Here is a 21,763-nt window from a genome sequence, read left to right on the forward strand (position 1 = left end):
GACTGATACAGAAAAAGAATATCACATCCCTCTAATTAAGAGATCATATTGGAACTAACCCTACCCCTCCTCCTCCTCCTCCACATATTCTTCCTTAATCACCACCTTCCCCTCAGCTTCAACCAATTTCACCTGAACATTCACCACCACATACACCTGACAACCAGGATGATGGGGATGATGATCAGGATAGGGATGATGATCAGCCATTACCCATGGTACGATATTAAACGCCAATTCGCCCATGGCAATGATCCAGACCTGTACTCTACCAAACCCTCTCTACCAGATGATAGTGTAGGCTACATTGAGTTACTGGGTAGAGCCGCCAACTACCATGGGGTACAGAACTACATATGGAGTCATTATAAGAGGATTTCCTCTTCGAAACCCTCAGTCCCACACAGTAGTCATCACATACACTACCCATGCTTAAAGGGATGGCCAGGCATGTAGATGACATTTTTAATGACCCAGTTAGAGCTCGTATTCTTACCTCTAGAGTGGACAAAAAGTACAAGCCAGCACCATCGGACCGAGTATATATCAGGGGACATTTGCCAATAGATCCCCTGGTTGTCTCCAAAGCAAGTAAAAGAGCTAACTCCCAGACAACAGGAGAGGCTCCACCTCCTGATAAGGAATAAAAACTTATTGACACTTCTGAGAAAAGGGTAGGTTCTCAAGCAGCCAATTTCTGGCACGTCACCAACACTCAGGCACTGTTAGCACGATACGACTGTGCACACTGGGATGAAATGGAACAAATAATACAATATTTAACCCACAAACACAAATCAAAAGCACAAGATCTGGTTCATGAAGGGCAACTTATGGCTAACAATGAAATAAGATGCTCTTTAGATGCTGCAGACACCGCTGCTAGATCTATAAGCACTAGTGTCCGTCTTAGAAGGCATGCTTGGCTCCGTATATATGGTTTTAAACCTAAGGTTCAAACCTCCATTTTAAATACCCTATTCGATAAGGAACATCTATGTGACCCAGTGGTAGATTCTTCACTTGAGAAAATGAAGAAAGACACTGAGGTAGCCAAATCTATGGTGCCCTTCAGTCCACACAGGGTTGTGCTTCCTTTCGACGCTCCTTATTTTACAGAGGAGGTTCCAAGAACACCTCATCAGAGGCTACCTCCACATATAAGGGCAATAATCAACCTTCTTCATCTAGGGGTTATTTCAGAGGAGGTTACAGGGGTAACAACTGTAAGGGCAGACTTGCCTTCACTTCCCCCCAACCACTCAACACCTGTCGGGGAAGACTCAGATTTCCTACCAATCTGGCAATCAATAACAACAGACAATTGGGTACTCCAAATTATCCGTTCTGGTTACTGCCTGAAATTTATCAACACGCCTCCAAATATTCCACCAAAGCCCCACAAACTATCACCAGACCATCTACACCTTCTCAAACAAGAGGTTCAGTCTCTACTTCTAAAAGGGGCTATAGAGCCTGTGCCGCCCCAACATCACGGGTTGGGCGTATACTCCTTTTATTTCTCAATTCCCCCAAAAGACGGTTCTCTCAGACCAATTTTAGATCTCATAGAACTCAACCAGTACATTCAGTAAGACCATTTCCACATGGTGACACTTCAACAGGTACTTCCTCTATTACAGAAAGGCGATTTTCTATCTACTCTAGATCTAAAAACCGCCTACTTTCATATACCAGTTCACCCTGCTCATCGCAAATTCCTCAGGTTTGTGATAGCGGGTCAACACTATCAGTTCATGGGTACTCCCATTCAGAGTCACCACCACCCTCAGAGTCTTCACAAAGTGTCTGGCGGTAGTAGCTGCTCACCTAAGGAGACAAAAAATTAACGTCTTCCTGTACTTAGATGACTGGCTTATCAAAGCCAACACTTACCAACAATGTCTGCTGCGCACTTTCAGGACAATTCAGTTACTGCATCAACTAGGGTTCACAATCAATGTGCCAAAGTCACATCTCCAACCAACCAATACAAAGGACTACCTAGGAGCCACCATAGATGCTCAAAAAACTCTCGCTTTTCCGAGCTCAGCCAGAATTAAAAATATTCAGGCTTTAGTTCTCTGCTTTCAATCCAACCATTGAATTCCAGCTCGAACTTACATGCATCTACTGGGAATTATGTCATCCTGCATCATGATCATTACCCATGCCAGACTGCACATGCGTCCACTTCAAGAATGCTTAACCAGTTAGTGGAACCAGTTACAAGGTCTATTGACTGATCTAGTGTTGGTAAGCGACCGTACTCATCGCTGTCTGCAGTGGTGGAACACACAAAATGTATCAAAGGGACGGCCGTTCATTGACCCGGTTCCACAGATAGTACTGCCAGCGGACGTGTCCCTCACTGACTGGGTAGCTCATCTACAACAGCACACAGTGCAAGGCTTGTGAAGCCAACAACAGAAGTTGCTCCACATCAATCACCTAGAGCTGCTTGCAATATTCCTAGCACTCAAAGCATTTCAAACTCACCTAGAGGGCAAAGCTGTCCTAATTCGTACAGACAATATGACAGCCATGTATTACATACAAAAACAGGGCTCCAACTGCCCCATTTAGCCCAAGACATCTGGCGGTGGGCTATTGAACACAAAATGTATCTCCTAGCGGAACACCTCTCAGGAGTCAACAACCAGATTGCAGACAGAGACAGCAAATCCACGAATGGGAACTCTACCCTCAGGTCCTCCTTCCATACTTTCAACGTTGGGGAGTCCCTCACATAGACCTGTTCGCCACATACCAAAACGCAAAATGTCCAAACTTCACGCCCAGGTATCCACGCCCATTGTCCAAAGGCAATGCACTATGGATGAATTGGTCAGGGATATTTGCTTACACTTTTCCGCCTCTCCCACTCATTCCATTAGTGGTTCGGAAACTCAACCAAGCGTCCCTGACACTAACACTAATCCTAGTTTCTCTCACGTGGGCACGTCAGCCTTGGTTCACTACCCTATTGGAACTCTCAGTAGTTCCTCACCAGAAACTTCATCTTACACCCAATCTTCTCACACAGAGCCATGGAGACATAAGACATCCAAATCCCAGTCAACTCAATCTGGTGATCTGGCTCCTGAAGTCTTAGAGTTTGGCTATCTTAATCTACCGCCAGACTGCATGAATAGTATTAAAGAGGCTAGACGTCCTACCACAAGAGCCTACTATGCAGCAAAGTGGAAGCGGGTTGTGATATACTGTAATAACAACCACATCAACCCGCTTGATGCTTCTGTACAAAACATTATTTGTTATCTGTTACACCTACAATGTTCCAATTTAGCGTACAGATCCATACGTTTACATTTGGCTGCAATAGCTGCATACCTCCAGAATAGACAACATCTATCTCTTTTTAGAGTGCCCTTTTATCAAAGCCTTTATGGAGGGACTCAAAAGAGTCATTCCCCCGAGACGTCCCCCTGCTCAATCAATCAATCAATCATCGTATTTATATAGCGCACTACTTACCCAGAGGGTCTCAAGGCGCTGGGGGGGGGGGGGGGGGATCCGCTACTGCTCGAACAGCCAGGTCTTGAGTTGCCTCCTGAAGGCGAGGTGGTCCTGGGTCAGGCGGAGGTGGGTGGGGAGGGAGTTCCATGTCTTGGCGGCGAGGTAGGAGAAGGACCGCCCCCCTGTGGTGGCTCTGCGGATGCGGGGGACGGCGGCGAGGGCATGGCTGGTCGAACGGAGCTGGTGTTTGGGAGCGTAGAAGTTGAGGCGGCCGTTGAGGTATCCTGGGCCTTGGCTGTGTAGGGCTTTGTGTGTGTGGGTGAGGAGACGGAAGGTGATTCTCTTGTTGACCGGGAGCCAATGCAGATCTCTCAGGTGTCCGGAGATGTGGCTGCGACGGGGGATGTTCAGGATGAGTCGTGCTGAGGCGTTCTGGATCCGCTGGAGTCTCTTCTGGAGTTTGGCGGTGGTTCCGGCGTAGAGGGTGTTGCCGTAGTCCAGACGGCTGGTGACGAGGGCCTGGGCGACTGTCTTCCTAGTCTCGGTGGGGATCCACCGGAAGATCTTACGTAGCATGCGCAGGATATTGAAGCACGACGAGGAGACGGCGTTGACTTGTCTGGTCATGGAGAGGGAGGAGTCCAGGATGAAGCCTAGGTTGCGTGCGTGGTCTGTTGGTTTGGGTGCACTGCCTAGGGCGGGGGGCCACCAGGAGTCGTCCCAGGCGGAGGGTGAGGATCCCAGGATGAGGACTTCCGTCTTGTCCGAGTTCAGTTTCAGGCGGCTGTTCTTCATCCATTTGGCTACCTCTTTCATCCCTTCGTGAAGGTTGGCTCTGGCGGTGGCGGGGTCGTTGGTAAGGGAGAGGATCAGCTGGGTGTCGTCGGCGTAGGAGATGATGTTGAGGTTGTGCTGGCGTGCGATGTCTGCGAGAGGGCTCATGAAGATGTTGAAGAGGGTTGGACTGAGTGAGGAGCCTTGAGGGACGCCGCAGATGACTTCGGTGGTTTCGGATCTGAACAGGGGGAGGCGGACTCTCTGTGTCCTTCCAGCGAGGAAGGAGATGATCCACTCCAGTGCCTTCTCTCGGACTCCGACGTTGCTGAGGCGTTGTACTAGGGTGCGGTGGCAGACAGTGTCGAAGGCCGCGGAGAGGTCGAGGAGGATGAGGGCCGCTGTTTCTCCGTTGTCGAGCAACGCTCGGATGTCATCGGTGACTGCGATCAGGGCGGTCTCGGTGCTGTGGTTGGCCCGGAAGCCAGACTGCGAGGGGTCGAGGGAGCCGTTCGTCTCGAGGAAGGCGGCCAGCTGCTTGTTGACGGTCTTCTCGATGACTTTTGCAGGAAACGGGAGCAGCAAGATGGGGCGGTAGTTCTTGAGGTCGGCGGGGTCAGCCGATGGCTTCTTGAGTAGAGCGCTGAGTTCGGCGTGTTTCCAGCTCTCCGGGAAGGTAGCGGTGTCGAAGGAGGTGTTGATGATGTCCCGCAGGTGGGGTGCGATGATAGCGTCGGCCTTGTTGAAGACGTGGTGAGGGCAGGGGTCGGTTGGAGATCCGGAGTGGATGGAGTTCATCGTGCGGACGGTGTCTTCGGTGCTGATCGGTGTCCAGGAGCGGAGGGTGGTGGTGGGGGGCGGTGGTTCGGTCGTGGTGCTCGTCGGTTGAGTGCTGAAGCTGTTGTGTATGTCCGCGATCTTGTTGTGGAAGTAGGAGGCGAGGGAGTTGCAGAGGTCTTGCGAAGGGGTGATGTAGTTGTTTCCGGCGTTGGGGTTGGAGAGCTCTTTGACGATGTTGAAGAGTTCTTTGCTGTTGTGTGCGTTGTTGTCCAGTCGTTCCTTGAATGCAGTTTTCTTGGTGGCGCGGATGAGTTGGTGGTGTTTCCGGGTGGCGAGCTTGAGGGCAGTCATGTTGTCCGGTGTTGGGTCTCTGTGCCAGGTTCTCTTGTGGGCTCGGCAGTTCCTCTTGGAGCTCTTGAGTTCGTCGGTGAACCATGGGGCTTTCTTGCTGCCGGGTCTGCTGGGCGGGGTCCTCAGGGGGGCGAGCTCCAGTGTGGAATCTCAACATCAGAAGAGTGGGTGAGCTTCACGCATTAACTATAGTATAACCCTTTTTACAAATGCACCAAAATACAGTGGTTCTTCGCACAATCCTAAATTCCTACTTAAAGTCATTTCTGCTTTTCATATCAATCAATATGTTGAGTTACTGGTGTTCCTCCCTCAGCTAGATTCAGTGGCTGAACGTGCCCTACACACATTGGATGTGAAGAGAGCATTGCTTTATTACATAGAAAGGACAAAACCTTTCTGTAACACAAATCAACTTTTTGTCGCTTTTGCTCTGCCACACAAAGGCAATCCCATATCAAAATCAGGTATTGCAAGGTGGATAGTCAAGTGCAACAAACGTTAACAGTTCCCCCAAGAGCATACTCTACATGCAAACTGGGGGCTTCTATGGCATTCTTAGGGAATATACCCATAGATGACATATGCAAAGCTGCAACATGGTCTACACCTCACACATTCACAAAACACTATTGTGTAGATGTGTTAGCAAAACAACAAGCTAGAGTGGGCCAGGCTGTTTTACGTACACTATTTCAGACCACTGCAACAGATACCGTTTAGACACCACTTTGGGAGATAACTGCTATATAGTCTATGCACAGCATATGATCTACAGCTCATATGCCTCAAACTAAAAATGCTACTTACCCAGTATGCATCTGTTCTTGGCATATAGAGCTGTAGAGTCACATACACCCACCCACCTCCCCGGGTACCTATACCTGTTGCAGTAATATCTTATTAGATACATGCATTCATGGAGATCTCCTTCTACTACTTTCACTAACTCCATTATCAACCTCTGCGGGAAAACAATCTAACAATGGAGTCGATGCCCATGCGCACTATCACCGAAAGGAGGAGTCACCTACCTTGTGACTGGAAAGACTTCTTTGAAGAAAAACAAAGTGCAAACATCCAGACCCAACACTAGATGGTGATCTATGCACAGCTTTGCCCCACCAACAACCCACCGAGATCCAGCCTGTCACCTTTCCATGTCATCCTCCACACCACATGACCCCTCATGCATCTCCCTGTTCACCCACCCTGACATCCACCACTGTAAGCACCCTTTTTTAGCTGTCTTCCAAAAGTGCCATATTTTTTCACATTTTCGAGGACAGCCCCAGGCTCTATACACCAACTCCTCTGCCCTCATGCACCAATCTAGATTAATTTCCCACTCTTGGTGCATGAGGGCATTGGTACTCCCCCGTTTCTGAACAACATCTCACTGTGCTACTGCCAAGGCTACTTTGCTGAAGAGAAGCATGTATCTTTCTAGCTTCTGCTTACCCCAGATCCTCAGGGTAACCAGTTAAGGCATAAGTTGTATGTTCACCTCCGTCACTTCCGACAGGCGTACCCTCACCTTCTCCCAGAATCTCCTCACCAGTGGGCAGTCCCACACTGTATGCAGCAAGGTGGCCCTCGGACCGCAACCTCTCAGGTATAAGACAGATTCTCCATGGCCCATGTTTACAGCCTCTCCCTTGTATGGTATGCTCTGTGCTGCAATTTCAGTAGCAAAATTATGAAACCCGCTCATATCACCACCTGCCTCGGGTAGCGGCAGGCATCCCCCCAAGTGTCATCCAGCCTGCCCAGGTCCAGTTCCCACCTATCGCTTAGTGTATTCTGCTGGGGAAAACTATGGGCCACCAATGACATGTAGATCTGGGAGCTCACATGTGCAGTTGTGGGGGAATCAAGTATCCACAACTCCATTCGGGATTCCTCCGGTAGATTCGCAAAAAGAGCCTCATGCTTTCCAATAATGTGCTGCATCTGCACATATCTGAGATATTGAGCCCCTGACAGATAATACTCCACCTGAAGCTCTGGGAAGGAAATCACCCCCATCCCTCCAGAAATCCCCCACCACTAAGACTCCCAGTAAATCCCAGCTCCGTGTCCCTCAATTTCTCTTAGCTCCCTGAACGTCTCGGACTTCCCCACAGGCGTCGCCAGAGTAAGTCTACCCTCCCAACCCATAAGCCGCACTGCCCTCTGCCAATTATCCAAGATGAGTGCTTTTCGGTGAGTGGGGCACAAAGGATAGTTATTCGGTAACACAGGATCGCTTCCTCCATTAATAATAGCCAGACCACAAACAGACACCCTTGCACTGTGGCACAAGGGTTCATCATGCATTTGCGCTTGGCATTGCATGTGCACTGAGAGAGCACAACTGCACCATTTCTTTGTAGATATGGTGCAATTCTTCCCTCTTGAGTTGATGCATCTCAGTGCACCTACTTTGCTTGCTGTACTGTCTTGCACAAATTCTTTAAAAATCTACCCCGTATTTCTTAGTGCCCTTTTCCCACCCTTTTAATTAACGATTGTTATCCATGATTCATTTTTAGTAACATTTCTTTCAAAATTAAATTAATTTGGTTATGTGCCATTGTGGGTTTTTAAAAATCTTTTAAACAAGGACAATGAAATGTTTTTTAATTAGAAGTGTGTGTGCAGCCCTCTCATCAATAACTGTATTAGAGCCATTAATTCTAATTCGTTTTTTATATTTTTTAAATGTATGAGAAAGTGGTGCAAATATTTGAAATTATGTCCGTTAAAAATTGCTTGGCAATACTTTTTCAAATACTAGGCCATAAAATTGATTTCCTAAGTAAAACTTTTGTCCTTGTTACTCCTGCCTCAGGACGGGGAAGGCTGTTTTGCACAGTCCCTCTCTCTAAAAGTGTTTGTAGATAGTATTCTATGTCCAAAGGTTTGTATGGTTGGTTGAGAAAGTATGTGCACCACCTACAGACGACTCTTGTCACAAAGTAACTCAAGTCAGGTCATTGTACTGTGTTGCTTTATACTTTGCATGCCCCCTTCACCCATATTAACCTTGGCTGGGCCTCGGGGAATGGGGTTCCCGGGGGCTGAAATCATTCCAGGAAGGGGCTGCGTTTCCTTCTCCCACATTTTGTTAAGGCCAGGCCCTGGGGGTATGGGATCCCCAGGGCCGTAATTGGCCCGAGGAGGGGGCTCTGTGTTCCCCTTCCCCATAAATATAATGGTGGGCCCCGGGGATGGGGTTCCTGGGGTCTAAATCAGTCCGGGGAGGGGGCCATATACTCCCATTCCCCTAAATGGCCCAGGGAGGAGATCTGTGTGCCCCCCTACCCATAAATATAATGGTGGGTCCTGGGGGATGGGGTCCCAGGAGCCACAAGTGTCTCGGGGAGGGGGACTCCATGCCCCCTTTGCCTAGATAATGCACTGGGCCCCGGGGATGGGGTCCCTGGGACCAAATGTGGCCACAGGAGTTGGCCCGCAGGTTGTCTGCCTTTGGGGGGGTTGGCCACAGGAACTGGCCACTGGCCAGGCCTTGGGGCCAACCCCACCTGCACTTGGCCAGAAACAGCTGTGCATGGTGTGAGGTTGACTGCATGTGGGGTGTTGGCCACAGGGCCTGGCCACAGGCCAGGTCCTGCGGCCTTTCATGGCGGCAGTTGGATTAATTGATGGTATCTTTGCATTAAAAAAACTTAGAATATCCCTAAGAAAAACAAAGGTTACAGGGATGTTACAGTTAGGAAATAGTATTAAAAAAACAAAGAAATTCACACAAAAAACAAAGGTTACTGGGTCGTTATAGTTAGGTTCAGATTTTACACACACAGAACCATAGAAATTCTGCAGTTATAGTTAGAGTTATCTCAAGTTACTATAGCTCACGCCCTAAGGTAACTATAACTCCCGCTCTCGCCATGCACTGCTAATTACCCCACATAGTACATCACTCGTGACATTTTCTATGACATCATTGGTAATATCAGTGCAACATTTGCTGTAAAATTATTGATGAGAAAACTGTGCATGACAGGTGCACAAGTTATAGTTACCTTAGGGCACAAGTTACAGTTACATGAGATAAATCTCTATAACTGCTGAATTTCTATGTTTTTTTTTTTTTAAATATGAACCTAACTATAATATCCCTGTAACCTTTGGTTTTCATAGCTGACAAGGTTTCAGATTGCTATGTGTGACAATTTCATAATTTCAGTGTAATTATGAGTGACATTTCAATGACTATGACTGCAATTTTCTCGCAGGCAAAATCAAACAATGAAGGTGAGGGAAACATATAAATATCAAAAATTACACCCATTTGAGCGATGAGAAACTCTAAGAAGATCTTAAAACTGCTGCAAAGCACCAGAAATGGAAGGACACTCACCGGAGACAGACTATGTGACTTCATTGAACTGATGATTCATGAGCACTCACTAACCTAAAAAGTAAAGTCTATAGCATGATTAGCAAGTGCAGCTAGGATATTATAGCGTCCCTCAGTCTCACGGGAGGCTGGGCCACATCAATGCCCTTGAAAAGCCGCCCCACTCACCTGCGACAGACACTGGTCACTGCAGCCCAGCTCCTGCTCTCACAATACATGTGGAGGGCAAGAAAAGGTTTCAGTGCTTGCAAGCCCCTTTCCGGGTGGTGGTGAAATGCTTTGAGAGGGGGGACTGCTGAAGCTATGGTTGCCACCTAGCCAGTTTTCTACCGGCACCACCAGTATTTGTATTTTATTATTTGCATATTTATACAGCGTGAACTCGACCCGAAGGTATTGGAGCGCTTCACATAGCACCGTATTTACATTACACATTCAGGCACGGGGAGATTAAGTGATTTGCCCAGAATCACAGGACGTGGACGCGACCTCGAGGTGGAGGCTCGAACCCTGGTTTCCTGCACCAGAGGCGGCAGCGCAGCCGACGGACCACATCCTCTCTCCTATTTAGATGTCCAGGCCAGTACAAAAATAAGCAAAATCACAGAAAGGCGGTATTTTTATTAATTATCTGTACATACTTCAAACAGCTGCTATATCAATAGAAAGCACTTTTAAATGTGTTGTAGAGCTACGTTTACAATTCCTGGTTAATAATTGAAGGTACAAAAGTGATGTTACATATAAATATATACGATTTTGTCTAAAATCCTATGTAGTGTAATACCCGGGCCTTTCAGACTCTTAAAACAACAACTAGGACTTGCCAGTATTTTTTTCGTGCTCTCGCCTAGATGAGGCGAGAGCACTAAAAATACAGCAGAGTCTCTGCGGGCTATACCGAAGCCTGCATGGTGGTGGGGGCGGGGGGGGGGGGGGGGGGAGAGGCCCCAGAGACAGAAGCGTTGAGCTGTCTCCCTCTTCCACAGGCCCGAAAAAAAAATGAGGAGGGGCGGTGGTGAAATGAAAGAAGAGCAACTTGAGCTGGCTTGAAGAACCATGGCCTTTGGCACCTGCAGAGCCCAGCGTCAAAGAAAAGTGGCTACCATTGTGTGTATGGGTCTGTAGGCAGAGCCAGCAAGCACAAACAAAACAGTACCCTTACGTGTTGGCACTGCCGTCATGAATTCTCTGGATTTTGCTTTTCACCAAACCCTGATCATGTAGTGCTGAGAGTCCATGTGCACGTATAATTCAGTGCAAAACAGGTAAAAAGTTCTGGCGGGAGAATGCATTTTCGAAACGGATACAACTCCAATTTCTTGGTACCAGGCCCGGTTCTAGCGGGTGGGCCGGGTGGGCCAGGCCCACCCAAACAGGAGCCTTGGCCCTCGCAGTGAGGGCTTGAAGGCAGGCGCGCAAAGACCAGGTCGTGTGTGTCGGGCGAGACAGCTTCCCAGGCGCGCACACACACACAGACAGTTTTAGAGATTATCGCAGCCGCACCCGAGTACTTCACTGGTCTTTAAAAGACCATTTACATGTTAACGAGGCTTTGTTTATTTTTTCACCCCTTCATCGCCACATGGCAAAGGCGACAAATCCTTTCATTGACAAGGGTAACCTTTGCCTACTGTTCTGCTGCGTGGATATTTCTTTTTCTATGCAGCGCAGGAGAAAATAAGTTTGTTTATTCCTATTCACCTTTCCGGACCCCTGCAGCTGCTTATTACATCATTCTGTGACACAAAGTTTGACCAATGGAGTAGGTAAGAGAATGTGTTACTATTTGTTTTTCGTTTTAAAATCTGCACAGGCCTAGCAGGACACATACTTCGTGTGCGCTTCATTTAAACAGTTTTTATCATTATCATGGCCGATGCAGGACAACAATAATACAAAATGCCCAGATAACGCTGGTGATTAATGATCCTGCTGGAGAGCAATCCTTTGCCTGTTGGTAGTTTTTAAATGCAGATGAACTGTATTTTATGTGGAAGCTCAGTGGGTTACTGCCTTTGTCACAGAGATCATTGTGCTACTTGCAGTTCAGAAGTTACAATCCTAACATAGGACAGTGACCAATGCACTGTCATCAAAAAGCTGCATCCAAACATGAATGGTATAGTTAGCACTTCGTTTTTTTTTGTTTTGTGATATAGTTAGAACTTCCCCAGTTTTTCATTATTCTAATGTTGCTAAAATGAGTATGTTTGGCTAAATGTCAATTTTTATCAGTAAAGCCAACCCCTAACCACTGGAGTACTCTTTAAATCCTGAGTTTGTGCTTCTCCAGACCAAACCCTCTTAAAATATACTGCCCACCAGTATGGATGACATGTGATTCATACACCTTGTAATCCTCATTGGCTTATGTGACATTCCCTGTAGACTGATTTACATACTTGTATGAGTCATAGTCTCTGTATAGTGTGGTGGGTGTAAAGTACTGACACAGACTACACTGACATGAGTAGCGCTATACAACAAATGAAATGCATATGAGAGAGGGGCTACATAAAGATAAGGGGCACTGTTGGAGGGTAGCAGTGAGGGAATCCGAGAAGGCGGTAGTGGGAGGGGCTATGGAGCAATGAGGGGCACTGTTGGAGGTTGGCAGTGAGATAATCTGAGGAAGAGGTCATAGAGGGGGGAGCTAGGGAGAGATGAGGGGCACTGTTGGAGGGTGGTAGTGAGGGAGTCTGAGGAGGAGGTCATGAGGGGGATGGGCTACAGAGAGATGAGGGGAACTGGTGGAGGGTGGCAGTGAGTGAATCCGAGGAGGAGGTAGTGGGAGGGGCTATGGAGCGATGAGGGGCACTGTTGGAGAGAGGCAATGAGGGAATCCGAGGAAGAGGTCATGGGGTGGAGGGGGGAGCTAGGGAGAGATGAGGGGCACTGCTGGAGGGTGGTAGTGAGGGAGTCTGAGGAGGAGGTCATGAGGGGGATGGCCTACAGAGAGATGAGGGGCACTGCTGGAGGGTGGCAGTGAGGGAATCAGAGTAGGAGGTCATGAGGGGTAGGGGCTATGGGGAGACACTTGTAGCATGTGGCAGTGAGAGAATCTGAGGAGGAGGTCAATAGGGGGGGCCACGGAGGGATGAGGGGCCCTGTTGGAAGGTGTTAGTAAAGGTATTTACGGAGAAAGAGGTTTTTAGTGCGGCGCCAAAAAAGACTTTTGCATCAGCGCTGAAGCCGGCCCTGTCATGGCCTTTCTGTTTTTGTTTATTTAATTAGCAATCGGGTCATAAGGGCTACTGTGGAACATACTTTAAAGTGCATGCTAATTATATTTACTTCTATATGCAATGTTTTAAGTTTGAAGGTTATTTTACTAAAGTTTTTACCGTGAAAAATGAAAGTGGAGCCCGATGGTGCCTGATATGGGGCTGGGGCCCCAGGTCAGCTGTGAGATAAGGTGCACTGGAGAGGAGTAGTGGATAATCAAGCCTCTAAGGGAGTGCGTTGCAGAGTACGGGGTCAGGTGGAGGTAGTAATAAAGAGGGATTCTCCCTGAAGGCTCGCACAGAAGGAGCCCGAGAAGTATCACTTGCCTGACACTCCCAGCTCAGAAACCTCCTCTTCCCATCAAAGGAACATTACATGAAAAAAACACTTTTTGAGAGTGATAATATTTAGAAAGAGATCTGGAAAAGAGTGCACTTTACTGGGCCTTGTAAGACTAAGAAGAGATAAAGGAGGGCCCTGAAGCAGGCCTGCCTAGACATATATGCGACAAATCTAGCCCTAAGTGGCCCACCCAAATGCACCCTTGGCCCACCCAAATAAAAATTCCTGGAGCCGGGCCTGCTTGGTACTTAATAATGTTAAATATACCATTAAAATGTATGAACATATTGGCTAGGGGGCTCACAAAGAAAATAGACAAGTTACAAGCATACATGAAAACGAAGGTTCAGACTCTGACACAGGGTCATTGGACACGTTCGCACAAACTGGTGAAAAATCTGTGGTGATAATTACACTTGGGTCCCAGCTGGTCCTCGAAATGTTTGTGTCCGATGTACACATCTTCACCAAAATTAGAGACTAACGAGTGCAGCAAAATTGTACCTGTGAGAGTCGCTGCCTCTCTGCTTCACAAAGAAAACATAAATACTATGTGCTCCTGTTTGCCTTCTGCACGGACCATTAATAGACTGCCTTATCCTCCTACCGCTTCTCCCACACTTAGCAACTTACTCAGTCAGTGGAGCACTGCAGGCAGGTGTTAGCACATAGCGAGGCCTGCAGAGAGCTGCGGACGCAGTAGTAGAGTAGGGATATGTTATATGGCCACCTTGTCTTGAGCGCACAAGCAACACTGCCGGCCCATGACTTACTCCCCACCAGCACATAGCAGAAGGGAGGCACCACACCCCAAGCACTTGTAAGTGGATTGAGCCATCGGCGCCACCACTTTAAAATATCACAACATACCGCCTTGAAATAAAATGTGATTAAAGTGCTCATGCTGCATGGCTGATGACTGCACATGGCTCACTATATACCAGCAGGGGACAACGCACCCCGAGTGCTTGTAAGTGAATTTAGCCACTGACGCCGCTACTTGTGAAATATAAGCACGTCATACTGCCGTGAAAATAATAAAAATGTGATTAAAGTGCTCATGCTGCCACAGTTGATGACTGCGCATTGCTCACTATGGACAGTGATCACTCTTATGTTACAGCCGCTCACTGCAGTGCAGGCTTAACTGAGGCACCATGCTGTGCAGTTTGAAACAGTGCACTGCAGTGCCCCACTCCAGCGCTGCTACCGGCCCACCTATAGGTGCGTCTGCATTACACAAGTGTATATCCCCATTGTCTCAGCAGTAGCCATTGGGCAAAATCAGACTGACTCATGACATCTCTGCTGAATGCCGCGGTGTCTGTTTACAGAGCGAGCTCAGCCTCAGCTGACCCAGAGCCTAAGCCTGCCGTAAGCAGCACTGAATGCGCACTGCCACTAATTTGCACTGTTACACAGTGGTGCTTAGAGCGCTACAGCTTGACAGCTGAGGAGGTGCTAGTAGAAATGCGTAACTTTAAGTACGGTGATGCGGAGCACTACACTGAAATGCGTTAGTTTAATGCCTGATGCGTGGTGCTTTTTACATAAAAGAGTAGACTCAACAGTACTGAGACCTGGGTATTCAATGTTGCAGGGAAAGTGGTCCCAGTATATACTCTTCAGAGAACACAAACAATCGTTAATACTTTATAAACGAAAGATATACATTGAATTTGTGAGAGATGTTATTTATTCACATCCTCTTCAAAGCACATATATGCCCAATCACTTCATTAAGCATCAAAGTAGTGCCCGGAAAAAAGGGGGAAAGGTGGGGGTAGGTAAGTGGTTTTGTGAGGGTTAAAGCTGTGTAGACAGTTTTAAAGGGTTCAGTGTGGTCACCAAATAAAACGTTGACATCACAGAGGCATATCATTTAGCCACATACGAAATTAAACAGTTGTTGACCATGCCCATATAGTAAAACACAGTGACAATAATCTGTTGTTCTTGGGTAGGCAAAAGTGTAAATGTCGACGTTTCGACCCCTAATAAGCGTAGGTTGAGTTCCACCTTACTATGGGGTCTTCCTCGGGACTAGGACGTGTAGAGGAAGTGGAGTGGGGCACCTAGGGTAAATAAAAATACAGTAAACTAACGAAAATCCACCTAATTAGGCAATGGGCATAGACGCTCCAGATAATTACCAAAAAAGACATCCTACATGCGGGGCCGAATTGGAGGAAAGGGGGCACACAGGCCACATAAACAAAGGCCTATACAAGTGTCTCATTCGCTGAACACATTACTTACATACGGAGGAACTTAAGGTTTCTTCCACAAATGCCGATTTAGTTAAGAAACTGGTCATTTGCGTCAGAAATCAAACACACGGAGACATAGGTATATTAATCAGTAAATTAGTTTAAAACAACCAAAGCGCAAAGCGCTATGCACAGGGCATATGTTAGAGGACCATAGTTAAATACCTGTCCGCTAGTATGCGCAATACTGTTCACATGAGGGCATTCAATCTAGAAAAAAGAAAACATCGGATAAGGAAGATTTACTCTTCCGTCCCGAGACATACCCCATTGATCAAACTAGGGAAAAATAGAAGCAAAAACTCACCGCTCCTCGGTGGTTCAATTAACTCAAAAATGACAGCCCCGTGCCTGAATCTGTAGGGATCAAAAACAGGACGCATTCACTATTTGAATTCGCTTCCCCATAACAACGCTATATAACATCACTGCAAAAGTACTCCAAAATAGCCATGAATGTCCTAGAATGCTTACCGTGGGAAAGAACTGTCAACCTTCATGAACCGATCACTGAAAGTGCCGGCGGGCCGGGGATCTGGCTTAAATATGCATGCGCGTTCAGCGCGTGTACTGGCAGCCGCTAGATACCGACTAAAGCACTGCATCACAGCTTCCCGGTATCAATAGAAAGTAACAATAGACTATGCCTATAGTTTTGGATGTCATGAATTGGAACATGCTATGTGTGTGCTAAAGTATAATCTACATTGAACATGCTAATGCTTACGTGACGAGGGTTAACAATCAAATTGTGCCACAAGATGATAGGCCACTGAACTGGAATGCACATAAATATAAAGACATTAATGGGGAAGTGGGGAGAGTTCTCTCTTGTGATTGGCCTAGATGTACACCGGTACCAGTTGACGACATGTTTTCAATGTCCTACATACATAATCACAAACTCCATGGGTTATTAAACACCATCAGTGGGCACAGAGAGGTTGGGAAACATCAAAAAGTCTTCGGTTAGGGACTGGGCTAGGGTTACAAAAACTCAACTATGGCACATTAGACAGCACTCCCAAAGGATGAGTCAGATACATATCCTGGCATATAAATGATGGTGCATAGTTGACACCACATTGCACATTGTAATTTAGACATTCAATCCTGACCCTAGCAACAGCTGTGGAGCATCTGATACGGGCCTGCTAGACACATTTTACATGATAGGGCATAAAACAGAGGCCTCATACACCCATTGTAACACAATTCTCAGGCGTGGTACTTGGCAGGGCTGGGTTTTTTAGTGAATTTCGAAGGTTTTTTAAATTTTATTTCTTAACTATACCACCCCTGTAAATGTTGTTTTTTTTCAGTGAATATATATATTTTCAAGAAGGGAAATAGACAAGATCCAACCTGTTATCGGCCTATTTCCCTTCTTGACGCACTAATGAAGGTGGCCGGTCGCATTGTCTTAAAGAGAATCCAACTGTGGGCTGAGGAAGCTAACATCATATCCAGCCTCCAGTATGGTTTCCGCACCGGCATGGGAACAGTAGGGAAGAGCTTAAATTTGTATTTTTTTATTTCTAAGTACACCCAAGCCAGGAAGGGGAACCTTTTTATTACTTTCATTGATTTGAGCTCTGCGTTCGATTGCGTGGATCATAACCAATTTTGGTCCACGCTGTCGAACCTGGGCATCGACCAACCAATTTTAAATTTTATCAAGGAATTATACAGGGGCGCTGGGGCCAGGGTGCGCTTTGGTAAACAAGGTGAGTGCTCGTCCAAATTTTCCATCAAGAGGGGAGTAAGACAGGGGTGCATTCTTGCACCCCTGTTATTTACTCTATACATAAACTCTATTGGCGAGCACCTCAAGGGATTCCCTTTCGATTTCCCTTCCTCCCACCCTGTCCCCATACTACTATATGCCGACGACGCGGCTATCATTTCGCAAACCAGGCTGGGGCTTCAGCGAGCTGTCGACAAATTTAATATCTATATGAATGATAAGGGGCTAAAAGTCAACACTTCTAAGACGTATATCATGGCCTGTGGGCACAGTTTCAAGAAAGTACCCTGTTCTATATACCTTGAGGGTAAGAGGTTGGAGACCACCGATACATTTCCCTACCTTGGAATAACCTTTGACAGGAAATGCACCGGGCATACAGCGGTAAAAGCGAGAAAATTAGCCTTCTCGAGAGCGGTTGGCGCACTGCACAACTTTGCGGCTAAACTTGGTGGCAGACCAGTCAAAGAACTAATTACACTATATCAGGCAAAGGGTACATCCACGGCCATTTATGGATCGGGTCTCTGGGGTATTGAAAATATAACACCTATTCAATTAATTGAAAATCAATACCTCAGATATCTGCTGGGAGCCCCAAAATCCTCAGCCACTTATCGTACCCACATTGAATTAGATATCCCTTTTATTTCTGACACCATTAAAATTGCACCTATTCTTTTATGGCACAAGGTGTGGGTTACCCCGGAGACAGCTTTTAACCGCAACTTAATTATTGACTGTCTCACCTTGGATGGAGTCAGAGACCTGTTGACTGAGTGTGGCCACCCCGAGTTTTTCTCTACCCCATCTACTATGGAATCGATTTCTAGAAAATCACTGAAACAACTGGCCATGAAACATCTAGCTAAAAAAAGATGGTCTATAGAAAAACTAAAAAACACTGTGTTGACATACCAGGAAATTACCATCAAACCTGGGCCGCAAATGTACCTCGTTGGTGACCTAACCTGTTTCTCAAGAATGTTGCTAACACGCTTTAGATTTGGTACTTTCTTCCGTATTGTTACTTTTCCATCTTGCAATAATTGGTCGAGGGACTTGCCCTCTTGCCCCTGTGATGATTCATCGCCCCAATCTAATTTGCACTGTCTCTTATTTTGTAAATTTTATTCTGTTCCACGAAGGATTATTTTGAGACCAATCCTTAAAGAGTGGGGCCTCCGCTCTTGTAGAGCTGCTTATGTGAGATTGCAACAGCTAGAGAACCACTCAGTGGCTCACGCTACATCCAGCTTTTTAAAACTCCTGATAAAATTCTGAAAGTCTATGTAATGTACTTTATTAATGTACACATCAGTTTTTATATGGTTTTTATTATATCTGTTTTCTCCAAATACGATATGCTCGATCTGTATCAACACTGTTTTTTAATCCTGTTTTTCACCTTGGTGATTGTTTTTTGGTGTGTGTGTCTGTTTTTAATTTGTATGCTTTTATGAATTCAATACAGAATATCGAATAAAGCTTTGAAATTTGAATTTGATATATATATATATATATATATATATATTCACTGAAAAAACCATAGGTTTCACACATGTTATAGTTAGCGGAAATTTTACTGATAAAAAACCAATGAAATTCCCCCGTTATAGTTAGTGCAGGCAACTATAACTCACGCGACCGCAATCTTCTGCTGATGCTAATACTGTATTTAGACACTTTTTTGCCCATGTCTTCTTCCATACATTTTTAGCTATACATATATTACAAATATTTTTTTTTCATAAAGACACATATGTCATCAGCAGAAGATTGCGGTCGCGTGAGTTATAGTTGCCTGCACTAACTATAACGGGGGAATTTCATTGGTTTTTTATCAGTAAAATTTCCGCTAACTATAACATGTGTGAAACCTATGGTTTTTTCAGTGAATTTGCAAGGTTTTTTAAATGCTAATTCCTAACTATAACGTGTGTGAAACCTATGGTTTTTTCAGTGAATTTGTACGGTTTTTTAAATGCTAAGTTACTTTACGCCATTCGTGGCGTGCGCACCCACTTAACGCAGTTCGTTCCGTGCGCGCACCGTGCGCGCACAGTGAACACGCGGTGCGCTTTGCGCACCGCGCGCCCACTTTACGCAGTTAGTGCCGTGCACGCACGGTGGGCACGCGGTGCGCTACGCGCACCGCGTGCCCACGTTACGCTAGATGGGCCATGTACGCACGATGCGCTTCGCGCACCGTGCGCACATGGAGGACATATGATGCACTTCGTTTTGAAAGGTAATATTGTAATTTTTCGTATATTTTATAAGCCATGCACAAATGGTGCCCTTCGGGCACCATTTGCACACGGGGTGGAGAGAGTGTGGATAATTTTTTTTTTTATTATTTTTTTTTTAAATATTTTAGTTTATCTCAATTGTGTAATAAGCCATGCATATATATATATTACCTACTGGCGACCGCCAGTAGGTAATATATATATATATATATATATATATATATATAGAGCATACTCTGTGAGGGATGCCTTGGTCCTGAGTAGCCCAGAAATAAAAAAGCAAAGGAGTTGGCTGCAGGGAACTGACGGTTTCTACAAGTGCCACAGGTGCAAAGCATGCACACACAGTGTCAATACAAAATAATTCATGACGCCATTCAATTATAAACCTAGAAAGATTAGGGGATTTTACAACTGCAAATGAGAATTTGTTTTGTACATATTAGTTTGCAGGTGTGGCCTAAGGTATGTTGCGAATACCATCTTACAAGTTCACTGCAGAATTTTGCAACACCTCAGGGCTGTCAATAAAAAGGACTGGACATACCGAGTGGCAGGACACATATATGATTTACATGGAAATGACCAGAGATTTCTCTCTTATTTTGTGGTGGATGCAGTACCCAAACATCTTAGGGGAGGAAACCGTGAGAGATCACTGAGACAGTTGGAGAGCAGGTACATAGTTAACCTGGAAACAAAATGTCCCAAAGGTTTGAATACAGAGGAGGAAGTGTATGTATTTTTATGAAACAAAGATCAGCATAGGAGCAATTAAAGCATAGAGTTTGAGCATATCCACATAAGGTCCAGGTCACTGTAACAGGAAATCGTAAGGCTAGAGGCTAGGACACACTTTATTATGAATGAAGCGGAGTAGGAAATTAGTAAAGAAACACCAATGTAGTGATTTGTGTTATGAATGTTTTTTACCATGCAACCATAAGTTTTGACACAAAATCCAGTTATTGCCCACCATGGCTCAATTGTGTGCCGATGTTTGGTAATTCATATGAATGGTTGTTTAATGTATATTAGAACATTGGAATGTTGGGAGCTCCATTGTAGACAATGGAGTGCTCCATGCTTCTACGGGCCGGTAAAGGCCCGCAGAGCAACATTCCAATGTTTTACAAAAGCCTCTCGAAGCTCGAGGGGATTTAAATCCCCTCGAGCTTCGAGAAGCCTTTGTTTAATTTGTTAGAACATTCTGCCCTCTAGTGGCAGAATGTTCTAATAGCCTTATAGCCCTTCGTAGCAGGGCTATACCGCTATTAAAGTCCCGCTGCTTAGAAAACATATTTAAATATTAACAGTGTTAGAGATGGTACATGCACATTGAAATGCACCTAAATCTGTTGAAGCTAGATTGACAATTTAGATAATTTGTAGAGTAATGAAATTGTGAATGACTTTGTTATGAGCAAACATATCTTGGTATTCACAAAAATTAAACTCTTAAACATATACTTGCAATAATATGAGCATCACGGAGAAAATTAATTGTTGCTTGGCATGACAAGATAGTATAGTAAATTCATATCCAACTTTTGACAAACATTTGATAAAATACAAAAATACAAACACGTCCAATGTACTTAGGAAAGTTTGCATTAAAAGCATTCTACATTATGGTGAGGGCCTATACCTTCAAGTGCCTGTAAGTATGAAACTCTGACTTAAAATTTAAAAAATTCTTCATTTTACATTGTGTTATTGGTAAGGTCTCAGGATCATCAATATCTGTGCCATCAACTACGGTTAACATCTCAGGTCCAATGATTGCTACTACCTGCTTCTCCATTGAAGTCAAGTCCTCATGGATTTCCAGTCCTCCTCCTGGCCTCATTGCAGCCTTCAGATTCCTTGTCAGTTAATCTTTTCTTGCATTTAACTACTATTTAAAGTGTTGGTGCTATTGCATTAATTTTGTCCACTTAAGCTTTCCATAAAGCATCCTTCTTAGATAAGGGTAATTTGAAGGTGTACAGGGGTCGGGATTTAGTGTGCCACATACTAACTGCAGCAGGCTGATTTGTCTGAAATGGCTTCCTTGTTCCAAATACATCTAGGGCAACACTAGTGTTGGACTGACTTTTCGGGCACTCTGGCACTGCCAGAAGGGCCAGTGTTTGGGCTATTTTTGATCCCATCACGGCCCACTGGACCAAAA

General features: G+C 45.6%; 1 protein-coding gene across 2 annotated transcripts in view; it reads left to right on the forward strand.

Moving 5' to 3' along the window:
- The window catches only part of LOC146799142 (interferon-induced very large GTPase 1-like), a 98,744-nt gene that overhangs the window by 67,525 nt on the left and 9,456 nt on the right, over positions 1-21,763 (forward strand). The gene's annotated exons all lie outside the window — the stretch shown is intronic.

Source organism: Triturus cristatus, chromosome 9 (genome assembly GCF_964204655.1).
Source record: "Triturus cristatus chromosome 9, aTriCri1.1, whole genome shotgun sequence".
Classification (NCBI taxonomy): domain Eukaryota; kingdom Metazoa; phylum Chordata; class Amphibia; order Caudata; family Salamandridae; genus Triturus; species Triturus cristatus.